Here is a 25,241-nt window from a genome sequence, read left to right on the forward strand (position 1 = left end):
CGTCCTCACTTCCTACACGTGGTCAGGTGGAGCACAGGGTCCTAGACCACGGGGTTAGCTCTACACACACACACAGAGACCAGGATGGCGCAGACACACTGGCACAGGCAGCCAAGGTTGTGCACAACAGCAGGGATGCGGTACCACGCCCCTTCCACTTGACACGGTACCCCAGGATACGACGGTACACGGTGTTACACGGTACACGAGATGGAGTCCTTCACTGTTCCTCAGAATTATAACATTTAAGGTTTCTCTCATAACACTGAAACCTTTTCTGGCACGTCTCACAGCAGTATCTTCAAGCACAGATACGATCGACGGCGGATGTCGTTTTTGTAGCCCGATAATTAACGCCTCACTCAGTCCAGCTCCTCTAAGATGGCGTCCCACAATTACGTGGCTAGATGACAAGTTCACACGGCTCGATACAAGCCCCTTTCCGATTACCGGATTCTTACGCACGGCACACGGAAAGATAGCAAGATGTAGGCGTGACTTTAGCAACGTTGCAGGCGGTATTTCCCGATGCTTGGCCTAGCACGGGAAATGTCCTGTCCTCAGGCAGCAACGTATTAGGTAAGAATGTCTTTTCCCGCCAATATCATGCCTGGGGTACCCATGCGGTACCCCTCAGCGTCTTGGCCAATCACGGTTCAGCATTTCTGAGGCCCAGGCCCTCAGCCACTCCCGCACCTGCCCCATGACGCTACCCCCCCTCACACGAGGTGGACACGTGATAGGGGGGGTTGGTCTACGGCCGTTAACCCCCCATACCTCCCTCTCTACACTTGACTTGTACAAAAATTCCCTGAAATCAACTCCCTCCTGTAATTTCCTTCACAGACCTGATACAGCGATCAGAATGACATCAATGGCTAGCAAATGTCACGGGCTGTCCAACGACACCCAACACGACTGTGGAAAAGTTATATACAGAAAGTTGAATCACGGTGCACATCACTGGTGCACTGTGCAATTTCGTACTTAATTCAGTGCACGAGAGAGCAGGGAAAATATGTCTCCTGACAGTAATATTATAGTAATAGTTCAGGTAATTATGGTAATATTATAGTAATAGTTCAGGTAATTATGGTAATATTATAGTAATAGTTCAGGTAATTATGGTAATATTATAGTAATAGTTCAGGTAATTATGGTAATATTATAGTAATAGTTCAGGTAATTATGGTAATATTATAGTAATAGTTCAGGTAATTATGGTAATATTATAGTAATAGTTCAGGTAATTATGGTAATATTATAGTAATAGTTCAGGTAATTATGGTAATATTATAGCAATAGTTCAGGTAATTATGGTAATATTATAGTAATAGTTCAGGTAATTATGGTAATATTATAGTAATAGTTCAGGTAATTATGGTAATATTATAGCAATAGTTCAGGTAATTATGGTAATATTATAGTAATAGTTCAGGTAATTATGGTAATATTATAGTAATAGTTCAGGTAATTATGGTAATATTATAGTAATAGTTCAGGTAATTATGGTAATATTATAGTAATAGTTCAGGTAATTATGGTAATATTATAGTAATTGTTCAGGTAATTATGGTAATATTATAGTAATAATTCAGGTAATTATGGTAATATTATAGTAATAGTTCAGGTAATTATGGTAATATTATAGTATTCTTTAGGTAATTATCTTATATTCCTTTCAATATCTTATGACATTTAAAAGGTTTTTGATAACTTAAGTTTATTTACTCAAGAGAGGAAAGACTCCTGAATGAAAACCGGACTTTAGATAAAACTTGTCAAATACATATCCAAAATTACAGACTTCAAACGATTGCGCACACACACACACACACACACACACACACACACACACACACACACACACACACACACACACACACACACACACACACACACACACACACACACACACACACACACACACACACACACACACACACACACACACACACACACACACACACACACACACACATGCTGCACGTGTTGCAACGTACAAGAACAGCGTGTTTTGGGTGTGGCAACACATAGATAAGGTGTTGTGAGTGTTGCAACACTGAAATGAAAAGTTATAAGTGTTTGAACACAAGAAGGAGTTTTGCGAGTGTTGCAAAATAAAACGTGTTGTGAGTGTTGCAACAAAACAATACGTAGCCAGGATGGTCACTCATAAATAACATACTGTGAGGGTTACAACATGTTATTACTGTAATGTAACGTTTCAACACATTATGCCGGCATTGTAATACAACACATTATGCCGGCATTGTAATACAACACATTATGCCTGCATTGTAATACAACACATTATGCCGGCATTGTAATACAACACATTATGCCGGCATTGTAATACAACACATTATGCCGGCATTGTAATACAACACATTATGTCGGCATTGTAATACAACACATTATGCCGGCATTGTAATACAACACATTATGCCTGCATTGTAATACAACACATTATGCCGGCATTGTAATACAACACATTATGCCGGCATTGTAATACAACACATTATGCCGGCATTGTAATACAACACATTATGCCGGCATTGTAATACAACACATTATGCCTGCATTGTAATACAACACATTATGCCGGCATTGTAATACAACACATTATGCCGGCATTGTAATACAACACATTATGCCGGCATTGTAATACAACACATTATGCCGGCATTGTAATACAACACATTATGCCTGCATTGTAATACAACACATTATGCCGGCATTGTAATACAACACATTATGCCGGCATTGTAATACAACACATTATGCCAGCATTGTAATACAACACATTATGCCTGCATTGTAATACAACACATTATGCCGGCATTGTAATACAACACATTATGCCTGCATTGTAATACAACACATTATGCCGGCATTGTAATACAACACATTATGCCGGCATTGTAATACAACACATTATGTCGGCATTGTAATACAACACATTATGCCGGCATTGTAATACAACACATTATGTCGGCATTGTAATACAACACATTATGCCGGCATTGTAATACAACACATTATGCCGGCATTGCAATACAACACATTATGCCGGCATTGTAATACAACACATTATGCCGGCATTGTAATACAACACATTATGCCGGCATTGTAATACAACACATTATGCCGGCATTGTAATACAACACATTATGCCGGCATTGTAATACAACACATTATGCCGGCATTGTAATACAACACATTATGCCGGCATTGTAATACAACACATTATGCCGGCATTGTAATACAACACATTATGCCGGCATTGTAATACAACACATTATGCCGGCATTGTAATACAACACATTATACCGGCATTGTAATACAACACATTATGCCGGCATTGTAATACAACACATTATGCCGGCATTGTAATACAACACATTATGCCGGCATTGTAATACAACACATTATGCCGGCATTGTAATACAACACATTATGCCGGCATTGTAATACAACACATTATGCCGGCATTGTAATACAACACATTATGCCGGCATTGTAATACAACACATTATACCGGCATTGTAATACAACACATTATGCCGGCATTGTAATACTGTGGGAACCGACCTGTGAGATTTATATTTATTTAATTTATATGAATTTATATTTACGTTAATTTATATACTTCGATAGCAATTTGTATAATGATAAGTGGACTGTATTTCTGCAATAATCTCATAATCTCACAAATCGATCCTCTACACATTAGGGGGGGTTTATTAGTTTATATATATATGCAGCCAATCAAATTACAGAATTAACTACATACATTGAAAAGGTTCCTTATCTTATAGTACAGCAGGTTAGTCCACCAGGTATAACTAGGGTGTAGACACCAAATTATCCTCTTTGAGGTAGCTTCCATATCACCCAGTAACTGGTGCACAAATCTTGCATCCTCGTCTTGACCTGTCAAAAGTGCGCTAGCTGTGAAGCCAGATACCTATATATGACAAGTATATCAGAGAAAACAGCACATGGAACATGAAGACCTGGCTTAATTACCTTTAGTTTGAGGCTTCCATGTGATCTAACCGGGTCACCCTATATAATGACATTAATGGCCACTAATGATAAATAATGGGTTTCGGAAAGAACACTTAACTTGATTTGTTGACAGCGTGTTGACAGATGGTACACCTTTGGTATCCATAACACTACGTCCAAGTAAAATTAACAGGAGCCGAATTTGCTCCCGTGTGAGCCTCTGGTCTCGTATAACAATAATGGCTGCCCTCCTTCCCCACTCTGACGCCTGGCCTACTTTGTCCAGATTTCAGAAAGTGATAGAAGGGTCACATTTACTCTACTTTAATATTGATAATTAAGTTAATTTATATAAGATGTTTTTATGATGGTAAAGTCCAAAGACTAATGTATTTAAGAACAATTCCCAGCAGAATAGCTGGTGAATTATAATAGTATGTGGTGATGATATCCCGTTTTCTATAGACGGTAATTCCACTACAAGTTACGTTTTCTATGGGTAACTTGTTTATACAATACAGCTATCATCTGTATGATATATTAAATGGTGTCGGATTTTCCGACAAATACCACACATTATGCCGGCATTGTAATACAACACATTATGCCGGCATTGTAATACAACACATTATGCCGGCATTGTAATACAACACATTATGCCTGCATTGTAATACAACACATTATGCCGGCATTGTAATACAACACATTATGCCGGCATTGTAATACAACACATTATGCCGGCATTGTAATACAACACATTATGCCTGCATTGTAATACAACACATTATGCCGGCATTGTAATACAACACATTATGCCGGCATTGTAATACAACACATTATGCCGGCATTGTAATACAACACATTATGCCGGCATTGTAATACAACACATTATGCCTGCATTGTAATACAACACATTATGCCGGCATTGTAATACAACACATTATGCCGGCATTGTAATACAACACATTATGCCGGCATTGTAATACAACACATTATGCCGGCATTGTAATACAACACATTATGCCAGCATTGTAATACAACACATTATGCCTGCATTGTAATACAACACATTATGCCTGCATTGTAATACAACACATTATGCCTGCATTGTAATACAACACATTATACCGGCATTGTAATACAACACATTATGCCGGCATTGTAATACAACACATTATGCCGGCATTGTAATACAACACATTATGCCGGCATTGTAATACAACACATTATGCCGGAATTGCAATACAACACATTATTTCTTAGTTGCAACATCACAACACGTTATTTCAATGTTGCCACACGCAATTATATATATAAGTACTGCAACATTCAGAACACATTATTTATGTTGTAACTGTAACAGGTTATTGCCTTGCAACACTCACACCGCGTCATTGCTGTGTTGTAACACTCAAAGCACAGTTTACAGCGTTGTAATTTTGCAACTATCATCGTGTAATTATTGTGATGCAACACTCACAACTGTCATCGTGTAATTATTGTGATGCAACACTCACAACTGTCATCGTGTAATTATTGTGATGCAACACTCACAACTGTCATCGTGTAATTATTGTGATGCAACACTCACAACTGTCATCGTGTAATTATTGTGATGCAACACTCACAACTCAAATTGCCATCAAGTGTTTAACGTTGTATTCTTGCCAGATATTAATGTTTTATTGCTAATATGTAAATTTTATAAAAGTTAGCGATTGAATAAATAAACAAAAGGTGATAGAAAACAAATAACTAACAAGTGATTAAATAGATGTATATAAAATAAATGAATAAATAAAATGTGACTGAATGAACAAACTGTTAGATTAAATAAAATGTTATTTAACATATATAATAAAGTTGCTGTAATTGACAAACATAACGAGATTGAACATTTAAAATGTGATTATATAAATGAAAATTGCGAATAAATAATTAAAACTGAATTATTATGTAACTAAATGAAAAAAGGAAATGTCAGCCACTGAGAGTTAGAACTGATGACCGCGTGAACACCGGGTCCAACTGGTGACCGCGTGAACACCGGGTCCAACTGGTGACCGCGTGAACACCGGGTCCAACTGGTGACCGCGTGAACACCGGGTCCAACTGGTGACCGCGTGAACACCGGGTCCAACTGGTGACCGCGTGAACACCGGGTCCAACTGGTGACCGCGTGAACACCGGGTCCAACTGGTGACCGCGTGAACACCGGGTCCAACTGGTGACCGCGTGAACACCGGGTCCAACTGGTGACCGCGTGAACACCGGGTCCAACTGGTGACCGCGTGAACACCGGGTCCGACCTCCCAGTCTGGCCACGACTCTTCCTGCTTAATGAAGAACTCAACAGTCATACATTCATCCACTTCATCATACATCATCAACTGACAACTGAGGCGTGAGAACACAAAATCAGGAAGGAAAAGTCTCTGAGGAAGCGAGGTAAGGTAAGGTAATTATGAGGTGAAAGTACTAGGCCAGTATGATTATACAGCACTTGGAAGGGATATTAAGATCATCTGGGATATATAAGGACGAAGTGAAGGAATGGAAAGCTACCACTTGGACCAGCGGGGATCGAACGCGGACCTTGCAAGAAGCGAGAGGACGGAGTGGAGTAACGGTGCCCAAGCACTGGGACCATCGGGGATCGAACACAAACGTATTTTATAAGCAGCACAGCTCTAATAAATGTCAGCAAACTGAAGTGAACACAGTTGTTCTCACCAGTTCTTTAAGGTTTATCAGTTAGTTATTGAACTTAGTTAATGAATCAATATTAAAGTTATGTTTATCAGTTAGTTATTGAACTACGCGTGGAACCCGTAGGTGCGGGACTCTGAAGTCCTCCTCCTTGGGCTCTAGCAGCCCCAGGCTCTGCTTCAGGAGGCTGGGGTCGTTCTTGCACTTGCTGGGGTGGTTCTTCTCCGGCCCCGACCACGGCGGTCTCCGGGTTATGAGTCCCTTCACCAGCTTCCAGGTCACCTCCGGAGCTCACAGTTCCTGCGACGGCGCTGGAACCAATCGTATTGGCGTTTGTCTTTCCATTGGAGACTTTCGGCGCCGTGGAGAAGGGGGGACCTGCTGCATGGTTGACAGCTTCTCCCCCGTATCAACCTACCCTGGCTTTGTGCCCTGGAGAGGCCACTCCAGACCGACAACCAGAGCACAACTCCATAGTCTCCTGAGACTGATGAATGTCTGCTACTACTACGACTAGAAGATTTAGGTAATAATATATATGTAATAGTATTAGTTAACACAAAACTATATATTGGAGGAACTCTACAACCTGTAATAAGAAGTCTTGTACTTTGAATGTAACCAATGTTGTAACCCTTTTTGTGTAATGAAATTTTAAATAAAATAAAATGACAAAATAAAAAATATAGGGGATGGTATGAAAAGACAATATGTGAGTGTGCGCGGGTGCTCCACAAGGCTTCCCCGGATACTGCATGTCGTCTTCTTCGAGGTCGAGGGTCCTACAAACGCAACCAAAGATGGTACCCCTATATATTTATATAACCTATATCTATAAAATAGAATGTTTATCCGAGGTTGGTGACCAGACACTTGGTGGGACTAGCCTCGCCCAGCTTTCCAAGATGAGTCATGTTGGGTAGGGGAGCGTCATAGCCTAGTCGGTGTCGGCCGAATTGTAATACTTTAAGAAATATCGGCATTTATATTAATAACCTAAGACAACCGTGCAGTAATAACATCTATGTAGGAGAAATCCACATGAGCCGTGACGAGGGTTCGAACCTACGTCCGAGAGGATCTTAGATGCTGCCTTAATCGACTGAGCTACGACGTGGTAAAAGAATTGCAACCATGTCGCATGGTAAAAGAAAATCAACTTCAAGAATTGAAGTTCTTCTGACCTTACTTGGATCCTGCAGCCTCTCCGAGACACAAACCAGGATTCTACACAATTCCCCCCATGCACCCGAGCTGTCAATAAGCCGTTCAACCTCTTCGCCCTTACTTCATTACAAAATCTATGTAGGAGCTTATGATATATTAATAGCAGTGCTTATAAGCAACACATCCATCCTCCATCGTGCATATATTGATGTAATGAACAATTGGACAGTAGAATTTGGTTTTAGTGAATTTGGATAAACCGGCAAAGGTTTTGTCAAATCAAATGTTTATTCAGGTAAAGTACATAATACAAGGTGAGATACAAACATGTTGGATTTATAGATAGAGCTTGTGCATACAATGTCTAAAGCCACTATTACGCAAAGCGTTTCGGGCAAGGTTGGCCCGAACCTTTGTATTTGTTTCTCATAAAACCAAACGTAATTTTCCATCCAAGGCCTAATACATGCTAACTGAGGCCAAATATAGTACATATATATGTTATACTAGGCCTAGGAATATATATGTTTGATTTTTGCTATATTTTTTCCGGACTATAAGGTGAATAGTACCAAGTTCTACTATGTAATTGTCCATTACGTCAATATATAATTTATATGTACGATGCTCTACATAGTTACAAAATGTACAGGAGGATGGATTGTATTTATTAAAGATAAAAACATTTCTTTTGGTTTGTTATGGTAGGAAAAAATTAGACTGTAGCAGAGCGTAGTTTCGATCTATGGACCTCTAGTTGGATTATGGGTCCAGCACACTTCCACTGCGACACTCTGCTCCACAATACATAGTTATATGACTCTCAATATTAATAATTACTATAATGTAGTATTAACATATTACAAAATGGTATAAGTTTTATGATTTAATAAATATTGTCAATATACTTTGTTATTAATTTTAGGTCTTTGAGTTTATTTCAATGGGTTATGAAAACAAACATTTAAAAAGTCAAATGTTTCCGCCCGGGATCGAACCGGGGACCTTGCGCGTGTGAGGCGCACGTGATAACCACTACACTACGGAAACCTGAAGTATAGTGACCTGTTATTATATGGACCAAATCCGGTTAATTGCTACCGAAGATGCACATAGCTTTCTTCAGCGATATAATATGATCAAAACACATTGCTTGAGTAATTATATAAATTAAACAAGGTTTAATAACGAAACTAGAGAGAAAATCCTGTTTTATGTGTGTACGGGGTGTGTGACGTCACGATAACATGAGAGGTTTAGTTTGGTTTAGTTCACTTATTATGCACCCCATACCCATCTTGTGGGCGGTAGTGGAAAGGGTTACGGAGGCACATAATGGGCTCAGGGACTGAACCCCACAATTCATTTAGCTAAGCAAGTTAGTCTTGATAAGCGAGTTACAAAATTCAATATACGTCGTAACACCAACAATGGGTTCACGATTGACTACAAGTACGGTTTCTAAATTAATTTAATTAAGCAACTGACATATGTGGAGAGCTAGTGTCACAATTGATGTTTGTCGTGCAAACCGCCCCCCCCCATCCAGTGGGCAGCGCTGGATAGCTTACAATCACTTTGGTACTACCTATAATTAGCAAACTGGGGATATTTGGCAAAAAATTCTGGTAGCAGATAACTTTGAATGAAATATTTACACATCTCTGGAACATTTGTTATAGGAAGCAGAAGGAAGTGATATTGGGGCTTCAGAGAGCGGGAGGAAGCCTAGGAAGTATTTTTAAGGCTTCAGAGTGTGGGAGCAGGCAGGAGTAGGTGTTTTAAGGCTTCAGAGAACAGGAGCGAGCGGGAAAAAGCAGGAGAAAGTGATTTTAGGGCATCAGAAAACGGGAGGAAGTGTTTTTAAGGCTTCAGAGAGCGGGATGAAATAGGAGAAAGTTTTTTAGGGATTCGGAGAGCGGAAAGAATTGTTGTCAGGGCTTCAGAGAGCGGGAGCGAGTGGTAGGAAGCAGGAGAAAGTATTTGTAAGGTATGTGCTTCTTGAGGAAACAGGAGGTGGTGTTATTAGGGCTTCAGAGAGCAGGAGGGAATATTTTTAAGGCTTCAGAGAGCCGGATCGAACGGGAGGAAGCAGGAGGAAATGATTTTAGGGCTTCAGAGAGCAGGAGCCAGTGGTAGGAAGCAGTAGAAAGTATTTGTAAGGTATGTGCTTCTTGAGGAAACAGGAGGTGGTGTTATTAGGGCTTCAGAGAGCAGGAGGGAATATTTTTAAGGCTTCAGAGAGCGGGAGGTAGCAGAAGGAAGTATTAATAGGGTTTCAGAGATCGGGAGCGAGCAGGAGGAAGGCACTCTGTATAGTGTGGAGGAAGAGCTTGGACACGGGGGAGATACCAGATGCTCTTAAAACAGCAGACATAGCCCCTCCACACAAGGCAGGTAGCAATGCATTGGCAAAGAATTATAGACTAGTTGCACTAACGTCCCACATAATGAAAGTACTGTATTTGAGAGAGTGATCAGGAGTCAGGTCACTAGTTTCATGGAGACCAATGACCTCCACAATCCAGGCCAACATGGATTTAGAGCAGGAAGATCATGCCTCTCACAGTTACTTGACCATTACGACAAAAACACTGAGGCATTAGAAGAAAAACAGAATGCAGATGTGGTATACACAGATTTTGCAAAGGCATTCGATAAATGTGACCATGAAGTGATAGCACACAAAATGAGGTCAATGGGAATACCTGGAAAAGTAGGACGCTGCATACTCACTTTTCTGTCGAACAGAACACAGAGAATAACAGTCAACCATATAGAATTGAGTCCAAGAGCAGTTAAAAGCTCAGTACCTCAAGGTACAGTCCTTGCACCACTGCCTTTCCATATTCTCATATCAGATATAAACTCAAATACAAAGTACAGCTTCGTATCATCCTTTGCAGATGACATAAAAATCAGCATGAAAATTACCTCTGCTAAAGATATTGAAAAACTACAAGTAGATATTAATAAAGTTTTCGACTGGGCAACAGAAAATAACATGATGTTTAACAGCAATAAATTCCAGGTACTCAGATACGGTAAAAGTGAGAACCTTAAACATAATACAGGATACAAAACGCAATCAAATTTGCCCATAGTAGGAAAGAAACATGTAAAGGATTTGGGAATAATGATGTCTGACGACCTAAATTTTAGGGAGCATAATGAAGCATATATTGCAGCAGCCAGAAAAACGATAGGATGGATTACGAGAACTTTCAAATCCAGGGATCCCATCACAATGGTTGTACTCTTCAAATCACTTGTGCTGTCCCATCTTGAGTACTGCTCAGTACTCACTTCCCCATTTAGAGCAGAAGAGATTGCTGAAATAGAGGGAGTACAGAGAACATACGGGATACATAAACGAGATAAAGCATCTAAATTATTGGGATCGTCTCAAAGCTCTCCGAATGTACTAGCTAGAAAGACGATGAGAGAAATATAAAAAAATATACAAGTGGGAAAATACTGGAGGGCCAGGTCCCAAATCTGCACAGTAAAATAACAACAAACTGGAGTGAACGATATGGAAGAAAATGCAGAGTACAACCAGTGAAGAGCAGGGGTGCCATAGGCACAATTAGAGAGAACTATATAAACATCAGAAGTCCACGGTTGTTCAACACCCTCCCAGCGAGCATAAAAAATATTGCCGGAACAACCGTGGACATCTTCAAGAGGAAAGTAGTTTCCTCCAAGGAGTGCCGGACCAACCTGGCTGCGGTGGGTATGTGGGCCTGAGGGCTGCTGCAAGCAACAGCTTAGTGGACCAAACTCTCACAAGTCAAGCCTGGCCTCGGGCCGGGCTAGGGGAGTAGAACTCCCAGAACCCCATCAACCAGGTATCAACTAGGTGTTTATGGATGAATAAATCATCAGGACGAGTAGAATTAACATGACCGAGATTAAAATACTTAGTCCATGTAGCAGGACCAAACAAAGCTTGGAAGGTATTAGAACCGGAAGGAATTGTGCAAGTGTGACTGTGGAGAGGACGGCACCGAGCACCCCCAGTAAGATGCGGGGGGTAAAAGGCGCAGTTGTTACAATGAGAGATGAAGCCACTCCATGTGATGAGGTGGTCATCACTGGGGGCTTGGGGGTCAACCCTGCCACAGAGGTAGAAGGGGAGCAGAGATAGTCGGGACTGGTAGACCAAGCTCTCTTAAGTCAAGCCTGGCCTCGGGGACTAGAAGAACTCCCAAAACACCATCAAGCAGGGAAAATCCGGAGCTGCTTGGTCTGGGACCAAAGTAGCAGGGGGCTACAGGGCCCGGCTTTCCATCACAGTCCGACTCGAGGGTCTGGTCTCCCACCCCACATCTGAGAAGTTAAAAATAAGGGTAAGATATCAGCATGTAAATGAACAGGTAATCATTTCATCATCAACAAACAAGCCCCCATACCCACCATGGCGCCACAATTATAGGATAGGACACCTAATAAGACATGGGCGCCCCCAGGGGTGCATAGTGGATATATGCCCTGCAATCACCACTTTAAGAACCATCAGTCCATCAAGATTGGGCTCAGCAACAAAGGAAAAGAGTGACAATAAAAGTGTCCCTTTGCTCAACAATTTCGGGTACCACAGTTTTATGGGCGAGAGACTGTGCCTCACCTAACACCCAGTGTCAAAACAGAAGACATCTAAAAGAATGATCAAGAATAGCAAAAAGTCGATGGGAAATAGCATTTAAAAAGGAGAATGGGGAAGGAAAAATTAAACTTAGTAGGAAAAAGCATTCAGCACAATTAGTGAAGAAGGCAGCAGGAGCATAAGGCTTCAAAAGGATAGAGGACACTGTCCCATGGAGCATCACACTCTAGCATCCGCCAACCAAGCCCCCTCCCGATGGCAACAGGCTGGAAAGGGAGGGAGAGATGAAAAAGACGAGAAGGTGAAGAATACTGCCCGGTGAGACACCAGTGTTAATGGGTAGAATGGGAAAATTGGAATCATTCACAGAGACATATTGAAGCCTGTCACTGAGGTAAGATTGTAGGTATTGGAGGGAGTGACCTCTTACTCCGTAATGTTGCAATTTAAGAAAGTTTATGTGTTTACAGTGTCAAAACGTCTTATGTAGGTCAACAAATAAATTAATAAGGTACTCAATTTTTCCAAGAGCTGCATAAATGAAATTAATCATACTAACCGGGCATGATTGGTCCTTTATTGGGCCTGAAGCCATTATGGCAAGAACTAAGTATAAATAGGAGTAAGGCTGTGCATAAATTAACTCTTTAAAATATTTTAGACAAAATAGGCAGAATTGATATTGGTCTAAAATTGTTGACTTCAGTGAGATTGCTGCTTTATGGACTAAGGTTACTCTTGCTTGTTTTCTCAAAATATCAGGAAAGGCTTAGAGTTCAAATAATTTGTTGTAGAGCAATGCAATGGCTGGAGCTAAAAATCTAGAGGCTTTTTTGTAAATTAGGGGTGGTATCTCAACATACAGTATCTATGCATGGGGCTCATTCATCCACTGTAAATTACCTCAAGCCCATAATCCCCCAATAAAAATCTGCTATCAGAACAATAAAACTGTCTTCAAACAGCACACAGCCTCACTGTTTAAATCCCTGAACATGCTACATATACACTCACTCTACACATTCTCTTGTGCTATTTACAAGTACAAAACCTTGTTCCTAAATGCTAACCCTGATCTGAAACTCTCCATTGATAGACGTAATAGAACCCACAAGCACCACAACATAAATAAATATCTCTTTGATATAATTTTTTTATATAAATTGACAGTCAGGATAATATAATTGCCAATCAGGCTAATTAACTTTGAATCAGGCTTTTTAAATAAAATAAATAAACAATAAATAAATAAATGTTTATTCAGGTAAGGTACATACATACAAGAGGTTTTACAAAAATTTATAGATAGAGCTAGTACATGCAATGCCTAAAGCCACTATTACGCAAAGCGTTTCGGGCAGGAAAAACATTAAAGACTAAAACTTAATACTAATTGAGGTTAAAGTATAAAATGTGTTGAGAACAATTAAAATAAAAGAAAAAAGGGGGGAACATGGCAGAAAAGGCAGCACAAATACAATTAGGTCGACAAACAGCGTTTTTAAAAAAAACAGACATAGGTTGACAATATAGGGGTAAGGTAGGTTACAGGGAATTTATTAGGTAGTGCTTAGTTTTTATCTTAAACTGGTTGAGAGAGGTACAGTCTTTGACATGATTGGGAAGGTCATTCCACATTCTGGTTAGTTTAGTTCATTTATTATGCACCCCATACCCATCTTGTGGGCGGTAGTGGAAAGGGTTACAGAGGCACATAATGGGCTCAGGGACTGAACCCCACAATTCATTTAGCTAAGCAAGTTACAATCTTGATGAGCTAGTTACAAAATTCAATATAAGTCATCACATCAACAATGGGTTCGAGATCGACCTCAAGTACAGGTTCTAAATTAAGCAACTGACATATGTGGAGAGCTGGGTCCCTTGATTTATAGAGCATTTCTAGTTTGATTAAGTCGTACTCTAGGAATATCAAAACTGTATTTGTTTCTGGTGTGGTGCTCATGGGTTCTGTTACAACGAAGCTTGTAACGTAACTTGTCAATGAAGCTTTTGAGGTCACTTTTCACTCAAAGGGTTATTGATGGATGGAACTGCTGACCCACCGAAGCCATAACTGCCAAAACTGTGCTGAATTTCAAAATATACCTGGAAAAAAATCATGAAGGCAAACTGGGAAGGGGAAGGGAACCTTCAACAAGCCGACGACTTCCTGTTCTCATCGAGGCAACTCGAGTTAGCACCCCTCAGGTAAATCGAGTAAAATATTATTCCCAGATAATTACAGCATGACTTTTTTTTTGAGATATATACAAGACTTGTTACATTCTTGTACAACCACTAATATGCGTAGCGTTTCGGACCAGGTCGCTGGAATCCGATCCCCACCGCGAAGAATCAGTTAAGGATTTGCGCCCAGTAAATCCTCTCTGGCCAGGATATGAACCCATGACAAAGTGCTCGCAGAACGCCAGGCGAGTGTCTTACCACTGCACCACGGTAGCCTAACTGATAAAGTTTGGCTAGAGTAATAAATTTCTGATAAATTTAGAGTGATAAATGTCTAAAATAATATAAATTTAAATTTCATATTAACTTGACTGACAGCTATAAATGCCAATCAGCCTTCAATATACTCTTTGGTGAAATATTTATAATCAGGAGTAGAACTCATAAATAGGTTCTGCTGCCTGTTCTGTGTCGAAGCTGTATCGTCTTGGGTCGATATTCCAGGTCCCTGGAATACGATCCCCGCCGTGAAGAATCGTTTTTTCATCCAAGTACACATTTTACTGTTGCGTTAAACGGGTCCATAGAATTACCCCAATCATCCCAAATCAGGCCAAAACTACCCAAAACGTATTAGCATTACGTAAGTAATGAAGAAATATGGTATATTTACTTACTATAATGTTGGTGCTACACGTAGAACATGATCAAACCTATTTTTTCTCTGAAATAATCTAATTTCATAACGAAATGAGACGTAAATATGTGAGAGGTGACGCCATAGGAAGTCGACGGTCCAAGCGACAATTGTGTGGAGCGACTTATCCAAGATATATGGTCGCCTGGAGAGTGTTTGCTGCCATAACAGCCTCCTGTACACAGTGATCCAGTCGTCGTATTTCATGGCTCAAATTGTCGCAAATTTAATTGGTAATATTAACAAGTAGAATGTGTATTTATAATAATATTTTTCATAAACAGCCACAAAATATTTAATATTTATTAAAAAAAAGTGTCTGGAAGTTAAATCAATTCCACATGACAATAAATTTGTTATATAGATACTAGCGTTATTCGTTGGTATGCGTTCGCTATTTAAACTACTCCAGTCCTTTTCGTTCATAGAACACCGAACCCTACACGCTCTCTGATATATTGCTTAATTAACAAATATTCACAAATAAAGATTATATTTATATATGTTATCAGAAAGGCAGATATAAAATAGTTTGTGTTAATGCATCACAGAGATTATACCTTATTAGAGAGGAAAAATATTCATATTTTAAACAAGGCTTCTTGGCCGACGCTCTCCCTTTCGATGGGAACTATGACCTTTTGAAAATCAATGTTAATTGAATCTATATATTATAAAAAACGAAGTTTTTTATGTCATCAGAAAGACATATAAGCTGCATGTTAATACTTTGGTATAAATATAACTGAAGTGAAAGTGAAGATATATGCCTTTTTATAGTTACTTGATGGCTCGCTCAGGGAGTGTGAAGGCCTGCACACAAGCCAATCAATTTTATAATTAATGTACATATATGCAAAGTAACGTCAAAGGTTTTTATTTCAGAATGAAGACAGATGTAGACGATAATGTAAATACATTTCAAGGAAAACATATCTTAAATGAAAGCAAAGATATGGTCAAATAAATAGGCAATACCACACCATCGCCAGTGTCCGGACACATGAATATTCGCATTAGGTAGGTGAAAGGAAATGTACCCAACCATTTCCATTTACGCGACCAGTTTCCGTTCTTATGTTCTTACTTACATTTATTGAAATTTATCATCATCATCATTTACAGAAATAAATTAACATAAAAATGTAGTAATTTTAATACACAAAACAGAAGTAGATATGTATGTAAATTATGACGCAGGATAGGATCACTATTGCAGAACTATTCGCATACTTTGCGTCATTATATACAGTACTGGAATTTAAAAAAAATCGCGGAATTCAGAGATAACACCATCATTGGTGTCCAAGAAAAGTGTAAGTACTTCATTTATAATGATGTGCTGCCCGAAATCTTAGCGAAGTATCTAAAATTTGCTTACTGTAAGTAATTCATGCAAATGATTGTAAAGCCGTCGCCCAGTTGGGTGGGTGTGGAGCACATGACTGTTAAGCTGCCGCCCAGTTGGGTGGGTGTGGAGCACATGACTGTTAAGCTGCCGCCCAGTTGGGTGGGTGTTGAGCACATGACTGTTAAGCTGCCGCCCAGTTGGGTGGGTGTGGATCACATGACTGTTAAGCTGCCGCCCAGTTTGGTGGGTGTGGAGCACATGACTGTAAAGCTGCCACCCAGTTGGGTGGGTGTGGAGCACATGACTGTTAAGCTGTCGCCCAGTTCGGTGGGTGTGGAGCACATGACTGTAAAGCTGCCGCCCAGTTGGTTGGGTGTAGAGCAAGACTAGTAATTGGACGACTCACCATAGATGTAAAGTGCCTAGTATAGTGACTTGTGAGCCTCTTGTTGAATCACTTGTGATACAAAGATTATTGATGTGTGTATTTGTGTGGGTGATTGAATATATATGTGAATGTATATGTATATATGCAATTGACGATCACGAAACAATAATCATTTGTATGCGGAAAAATCCATATTTAATTTCTCTGGATTTACCGCATATGTATATATATGTACATGTATGTATGATTATGTGTACATGTATATATAACATTAATAAGAGGAAATGAAGATGAAGAAATGATAAAAAGAATGGCAATAGTGGATAGTAGTAACACACTTAAGAATTATTCAGTAATAAATACAAACTCGTCCTTCACCTATGATAAAGGAAAGTCAACTTGGAACGATTCAATTTACATGAGATTAAGATTAGGATACAAATATATCTGGCAATACGGAGTTGATGTCAGTGAAAAAGATAAGGAGTGTAAATTATGTAGTATGCCGCACGCCCACACCTTAGAACATTATGTATTATAGTGTCAACTTATTGATAACTATAGAAATAAGGAAATAAGTAATGTACCACATCAAATTGTTTGTATGTGTGATAATGGTATGATAGACAGTATACTTAGGAGCTACAAAAATTTTGCCCCAAGAGTGTAACAATTGTATGCTGTACTTACTATATTAACCTGCAATGTTAAATGGGATTCTTGTAATGTTAATTGTCTATTTGTACTTACTGAATTTGTGCGCCCCTTGAGGGACTTGAAGTAGAGGGGGTAGAAATAGCCTAAGTTACTCTATCCCTTTGAGATGTATTTTTTTCTTGTCTCAATAAACATACTTGAACTTGAACTATAAATATTTTTGGCTTCCTGACCATAAAGTTACCGCCGCAGTCGAGGGTAAGAGACCGGATGTACCCCATATACAAGCCGCACTAGCTATTAGTTCATAAAAGCTGACAACTTACCCAGATAAACATTACTTCCTAATTATATATATATATGCAAATAATACAATTAAAATGTTTAAAACATAATTATATATATGTATCATGTGGACAGTTTTTAATGTAATTTTTTCTCCTGATATTCGGGTTCTTTATTATGCTTCATCTTGAGGCAAAGCCCAATACCTTACGCCATATTGATGCTCTGTCCACAGATCATTCTCTCTCTCTCTCTCTCACTCTCAAATCATATACATTGATGGTTTCCTACACCGCCACACGGGTGCAGCTGCAAGTGCAGTTGCCTCTACCCATCAGACAGAAATATTTGCCTTGCTTGTTACACTAAAATGTGTACAAGTGTGTGTGTCTATATATGTATTAACACGATATACTGAACGGGGTGAGAATAGCTTGAGCTATATAGCTCAATAGCTTGTTAGTGGTGCATGGTGTTAGTGGTGTATGGTGATATTGGTGTATGGTGTTAGTGATGTATGATGTTAGTGATGAATGGTGTTAGTGGTGTATGGTGTTATTGGTGTATGGTGTTAGTGGTGTATGGTGTTAGTGGTGTATGGTGTTCGTGGTGTATGCTGTTAATTGTGTATAGTGTTAGTTGTGTATGGTGTTCGTGGTGTATGCTGTTAATTGTGTATAGTGTTAGTGGTGTATGGTGTTAGTGGTGTATGGTGTTAGTGGTGTATGGTGATATTGGTGTATGGTGTTAGTGATGTATGATGTTAGTGATGAATGGTGTTAGTGGTGTATGGTGTTATTGGTGTATGGTGTTAGTGGTGTATGGTGTTAGTGGTGTATGGTGATATTGGTGTATGGTGTTAATTGTGTATAGTGTTAGTGGTGTATGGTGTTAGTGGTGTATGGTGTTCGTGGTGTATGCTGTTAATTGTGTATAGTTAGTTGTGTATGGTGTTCGTGGTGTATGCTGTTAATTGTGTATAGTGTTAGTGGTGTATGGTGTTAGTGGTGTATGGTGTTAGTGGTGTATGGTGATATTGGTGTATGGTGTTAGTGATGTATGATGTTAGTGATGAATGGTGTTAGTGGTGTATGGTGTTATTGGTGTATGGTGTTAGTGGTGTATGGTGTTAGTGGTGTATGGTGTTCGTGGTGTATGCTGTTAATTGTGTATAGTGTTAGTTGTGTATGGTGTTCGTGGTGTATGCTGTTAATTGTGTATAGTGTTAGTTGTGTATGGTGTTCGTGGTGTATGCTGTTAATTGTGTATAGTGTTAGTGGTGTATGGTGTTAGTGGTGTATGGTGTTAGTGGTGTATGGTGATATTGGTGTATGGTGTTAGTGATGTATGATGTTAGTGATGAATGGTGTTAGTGGTGTATGGTGTTATTGGTGTATGGTGTTAGTGGTGTATGGTGTTAGTTGTGTATGGTGTTCGTGGTGTATGCTGTTAATTGTGTATAGTGTTAGTTGTGTATGGTGTTCGTGGTGTATGCTGTTAATTGTGTATAGTGTTAGTTGTGTATGGTGTTCGTGGTGTATGCTGTTAATTGTGTATAGTGTTAGTGGTGTATGGTGTTAGTGGTGTATGGTGTTAGTGGTGTATGGTGATATTGGTGTATGGTGTTAGTGATGTATGATGTTAGTGATGAATGGTGTTAGTGGTGTATGGTGTTATTGGTGTATGGTGTTAGTGGTGTATGGTGTTAGTGGTGTATGGTGTTCGTGGTGTATGCTGTTAATTGTGTATAGTGTTAGTTGTGTATGGTGTTCGTGGTGTATGCTGTTAATTGTGTATAGTGTTAGTGGTGTATGGTGTTAGTGGTGTATGGTGTTAGTGGTGTATGGTGATATTGGTGTATGGTGTTAGTGATGTATGATGTTAGTGATGAATGGTGTTAGTGGTGTATGGTGTTATTGGTGTATGGTGTTAGTGGTGTATGGTGTTAATTGTGTATAGTGTTAGTGGTGTATGGTGTTAGTGGTGTATGGTGTTCGTGGTGTATGCTGTTAATTGTGTATAGTGTTAGTGGTGTATGGTGTTAGTGGTGTATGGTGTTCGTGGTGTATGGTGTTAATTGTGTATAGTGTTAGTGGTGTATGGTGTTAGTGGTGTATGGTGTTCGTGGTGTATGCTGTTAATTGTGTATAGTGTTAGTGGTGTATGGTGTTAGTGGTGTATGGTGATATTGGTGTATGGTGTTAATTGTGTATAGTGTTAGTGGTGTATGGTGTTAGTGGTGTATGGTGTTCGTGGTGTATGCTGTTAATTGTGTATAGTGTTAGTGGTGTATGGTGTTAGTGGTGTATGGTGATATTGGTGTATGGTGTTCGTGGTGTATGGTGTTAGCTGATGTGTGGCGCGGGTTGGCCAATAAGTTATGCCTTAGCATAACTTATTCTTACTAATCATAACTTAGTAACCTTCATTCTGAGGTTAGGTAATGATGATAGAGTTACAAGATACGAGCTAGATGGTGTTGAGATTGCGAAGTCGGATTGCGAAAGGGATCTGGGAGTTATGATTAGTAAGAATTTAAAACAAAAGAATCAATGCATAAATGTTCGTAATAAGGCAAATCGGACACCTGGATTTATTAATCGAAGCGTTAGTAACAAGACACCTGGTGGATCAAGGAATCTCAAGGAAGGGGATAAATCATGGACACCTAACCATTTTGTTCCATTAATGTCCTTGCCTCCACTGGGTCACATATCCATAAACAGTACCCAGTTACTAAGCACTATTACATCCACACCTCTAAGTTTGTGTCAATCACCATTATCTGTACCCCCTATGTATACATCAACTCCAGTCGGAAAGGATTTTACTACTTTTGTGTCCAAAATACAGTATGACTTTAAGGAGACACACACTTTGTTAAAAAAACCTCAATTGTCGACTGATAACGATAGCGAAAGCTCTGGCAAGCTTCGCAATGGAAAATTTTTAGCTGTAGAAGAAGTCTATTGGCATTTGCGAGAGAACAAGGTGTTTAAAAGTGTCCCAAATGGGCCTAAAGAAGATACATTTTATGTGGTTGACAATTCACATAATCTTACTAAGGGCGCCAAAACACGGTCGACCTTTCCAGACGACTGTGGAGTGTGGAACAGTGCCAGAGGTACTACCGTGAACTCCTTATTCATATGGGATAATAATAATCGTTTGAGGATATTATATTTGAGAAATGAGATATTTTGTAAAAGAGTATTATCAAAAGGGAAAACGCAGTGGGTTCCCTTAGAACCTCAGCCCTCCCCAGATACTCTCATCACAATGCACCGTTATTACACAGTCCTCAAAGGGCAGGAAAGCTTTAAGAAAAGAGTAACTGTTATTAAAGAGCTGGAGTCTGTAGCTATTGTAGAATACTGTGGCAAGCAAACAGGAGAGACGATGCATGGAAATTCACAAAACAACATTCCATATGTTCGGACCAGGCCTGAAGTTTTAGAAAATATAGGCAAGATGGTTAAGATCCAACCTCCACGAGAGGTTTATCAAAATCTGCTTATGGAAGAATCATGTTTAGCCCCAAGAGACTTCCAACAGGTAAGGAGTAAAAAATATCATGACAAGATAAAGGAACGCAAACCTATTCATAGGCACAATGTTGCTGATGACGTTTTACATGTAATTAGCATGATTAATACCCATGATTATGTAAAGAAGATAATTATTAAGCCGAACAAAGTCCCCTGTGTGGTACTGTATTCCAAGGAACAACTTGAAGATCTCAAGCAACATTTGTGTGCTGCAGGAATGGAAAACCCTAATGTTATCGGTGTTGACAGGACTTTCAATCTTGGCCCTTGTTATTTAACAACACTTGTGTACAAGAACACTACTGTAGTAACAAAAGAAAAATCAAGCAACCCTATATTCCTCGGGCCCATGTATTTACACTGGGATGGTGAATACGAGACTTACTTATCATTTTTCTCCCACCTAAGAGGCAAACTCGATAACTGTATTAACAACTCGAATGTAATGATTGGTAGTGATCAGGAAATCGCGTTAAGAAAGGCACTTATGTGTTGTTTTCCGAAGGCAACATTGTTATTGTGTAGTAACCATCTGAAAGAAAATGTTCGCCACTATTTAACGGATAATATAGGATGCACGAACACCGATAGGATTCGTATCCAAAAGAAAATATTTGGTACAAATGGGTTAGTTAGAAGTGTTTGTGAGGATCAGTTTGAAAGGGGAATCAACAATCTCATATTTTACTTTTACAAATACCCAAAGTTCAAAGATTATTTTGATAGTCGTTTGAAATCTTCTTTATGGAATTATGTGTGTGTACCTCACGCAAAAGCCAAAATGGACACGTTATGGACTAATAACAATTGTGAGTCACTAAACCATATCCTGAAACTGACTATTGATTGGAAACCCCAAAAACTGCCAGAATTAATTGAAAAAATTTGCAATGTTTCAACGCTCCAAATGCTAGATCTGAGGAGAGCATTACACGGAGAAGGCAATTATATAATATCATCCAATTTAGATAAGTACCTGGTTCCTAAGGAAGTTTGGGACCAAAAAACTAAAGATGAAAAGAGAGATTACTTATGGTGCTTTATATCAAGAAAACCTTATAATGAAAATACTAAAATGTATGACAAAAACAAAATTTTTTCAATCCCAAAAACATTTGGAATTGCCAAAAAACCATATCAGCGTAAGCGCCCCCGAAGTGAAAGAGCAGTTTAATGCTATATAATAAATGTGTTTTGGAAATAGTAGCTGACGATTTTGTGTTGATATTGCATATCTCTTACCTAATTTGTATTATGAAATATGACATGATAGTGCGTTACAGACTTCAGTTAGGAAATAATTGGACTTGTAATGTGATTACTGATCCATCTGTATCCCAGTCATTTTACTATGTTAATTTTATGTAATTTATTCTTAAGCTTAATAACATTATTTAAATGTGCTAAATTTCCATTTATATATATATATATATATATATATATATATATATATATATATATATATATATATATATTATGTTTCCAAATTTCTGATGATATACAACATATTGTGGTTTATAATTAAGTTCTTATTAATAGTGATCCTGCATCAAAATTAACAATGTTCAAATTCGGTTTTGTATGTTAAAATTAACTACATTTTTATGTTAATTTCTTTCTGTAAATAATGATGATAAAGTGCAATAAAGGTATGATTGAGACAATGTTAAATCGTTAAATCCTAAATATATCTTGAGTCTTATACTTGAAATATTAAATGAACATATAGTGTGTAGTGTAGTGTTTCAATTATTATTAAGAGGGAAGGGTTGGGGGTAATGGTTCATATGTCCACATTCGAATGCCCCTCTTCCCAGGACTGGGGGTGCGGGAGTGTACAATAAACTATACCCACCTCCGGCAGCAGCTTGTCGAAGGCGGAAATGGAGTCTAGGCCGTTTGTCATGAAAATTATAGTGTGATGGCTCTTATTTTTATTATGGGTACATAATAAGATTATGCCTTTATTCTTAATTTATATTACCATGCTGGTAAAATACACTTCTTGATGAGTATGGAGTACAAATGAACTCATTTTGTACCCTATACTCACAGGATGAGTATAGGGTACACAATAAACTACCACTCACATCATGGGTATGGGTTGCACAAGAAACTATCGGAGAGCAGAGTATGGAAAGCAAAGTAAACAAAGATTCACACGATGAAAAAGGGTTCCACAATGTCCTATGACTCACAGGATGAGTATGAGGTGCATAATAAATTACCATTCATAGGATGAGTATGGGTTTCACAATAAACTAAAGGTAACAGGATGAGCATGGGTTGCACAAACTATTGGTAACAGGATGGGTATGGGTTGCACAATAAATTACTGTGCTAGGATGAGTGTGAGTAGGATATATATATAAACATATTGTGGTTTATAATTAAGTTCTTAATAGTGATCCTATCCTGCATCATAATTTACATAATATATATATATATATATATATATATATATATATATATATATATATATATATATATATATATATATATATATATATATATATATATATATATATATATATGTATGTATATATATATAATTAGGAAGTAATGTTTATTTGGGTAAGTTGTCAGCTTATATGAACTAATAGCTAGTGTGGCTTGTATATGGGGTACATCCGGTGTCTTACCCTCGACGGTACCCTCCTTACCCTTATCCGCGGCGGTACCTTTATGGTCAGGAAGCCACGGATATTTACAATGGGGCTCGGTCAGTCAATATGATTCCTTTGACATCACTAAACTAACTCTTATGTATTCTGTTCTCGTATTGACAATTTGAATGACATCAAGAATATTTTGAATATCTTCTGATATAGATGGTGCTGTAGTTGATTGTTGTTCATGACAAGTCCAATGGGTCATTAGCATCGCTCAGATTAGTGGGAAGAAATTCTTGCTGCAACAATGTGTGTTCTCAGAGCTAACTAGGGTAACTAAAATACTTATTTCCTAAATAAATACTTTAATTGTAAATATTTGAAAATATATGGTATGTATCAGAATTTCTGACGATATAAAACATATTGTGGTTTATAATTAAGTTCTTAATAGTGATCCTATCCTGCATCATAATTTACATAATATCTACTTCTGTTTTGTGTATTAAAATGACTCCTTTTTATATTAATTTCTTTCTGTAAATGATGATGATGATGATAAAGTTCAGTAAATGTAAGTAAGAACATAAGAATGAAGGTAACTGCAAAAGACTTATTGGCCCATACGAGGCAGCTCCTCGTATGGAGCTGCCTTTGATAAGTAATTACCAAAGAAGGCACCAAGCCGGGAAGGCTGTGTAGCACAATCAAATAAGTCAACTGCTCCTGAAGAGGACGGTATTACTTACAGTTTACTGAGATTAGTCTCACAAGTACCAGGTAATCCACTTTTAGTGTTGTACAGAATGAGTTTGAGTGAAGGAGTATTACCTGATGATTGGACAGTGTCATTGTTCCCATCCCCAAAGCACACTCAGATAATTATAGACCCATATCTCTAACATAATTTTGTCTATTAGCACAGTTTTCGGCGTGAATGCATTTTGGTTCTACAAGGTAGCCAACTCCATCAAAATATTAAATATGTACCCAACTCAATTAACGATTAATCAA

The 25,241-nt window shown here is 38.6% G+C and overlaps 1 non-coding gene across 1 annotated transcript; it reads right to left on the reverse strand.

The window, feature by feature from the left end:
• Positions 1 to 8,867: 8,867 nt before the first annotated feature.
• Positions 8,868 to 8,940, reverse strand: TRNAV-CAC (transfer RNA valine (anticodon CAC)). Its single transcript has one exon. It is a non-coding gene; the product is annotated as a tRNA-Val (tRNA).
• Between the last annotated feature and the right edge of the window lie 16,301 nt (positions 8,941 to 25,241).

This window comes from Procambarus clarkii, chromosome 38, assembly GCF_040958095.1.
Source record: "Procambarus clarkii isolate CNS0578487 chromosome 38, FALCON_Pclarkii_2.0, whole genome shotgun sequence".
NCBI lineage: Eukaryota > Metazoa > Arthropoda > Malacostraca > Decapoda > Cambaridae > Procambarus > Procambarus clarkii.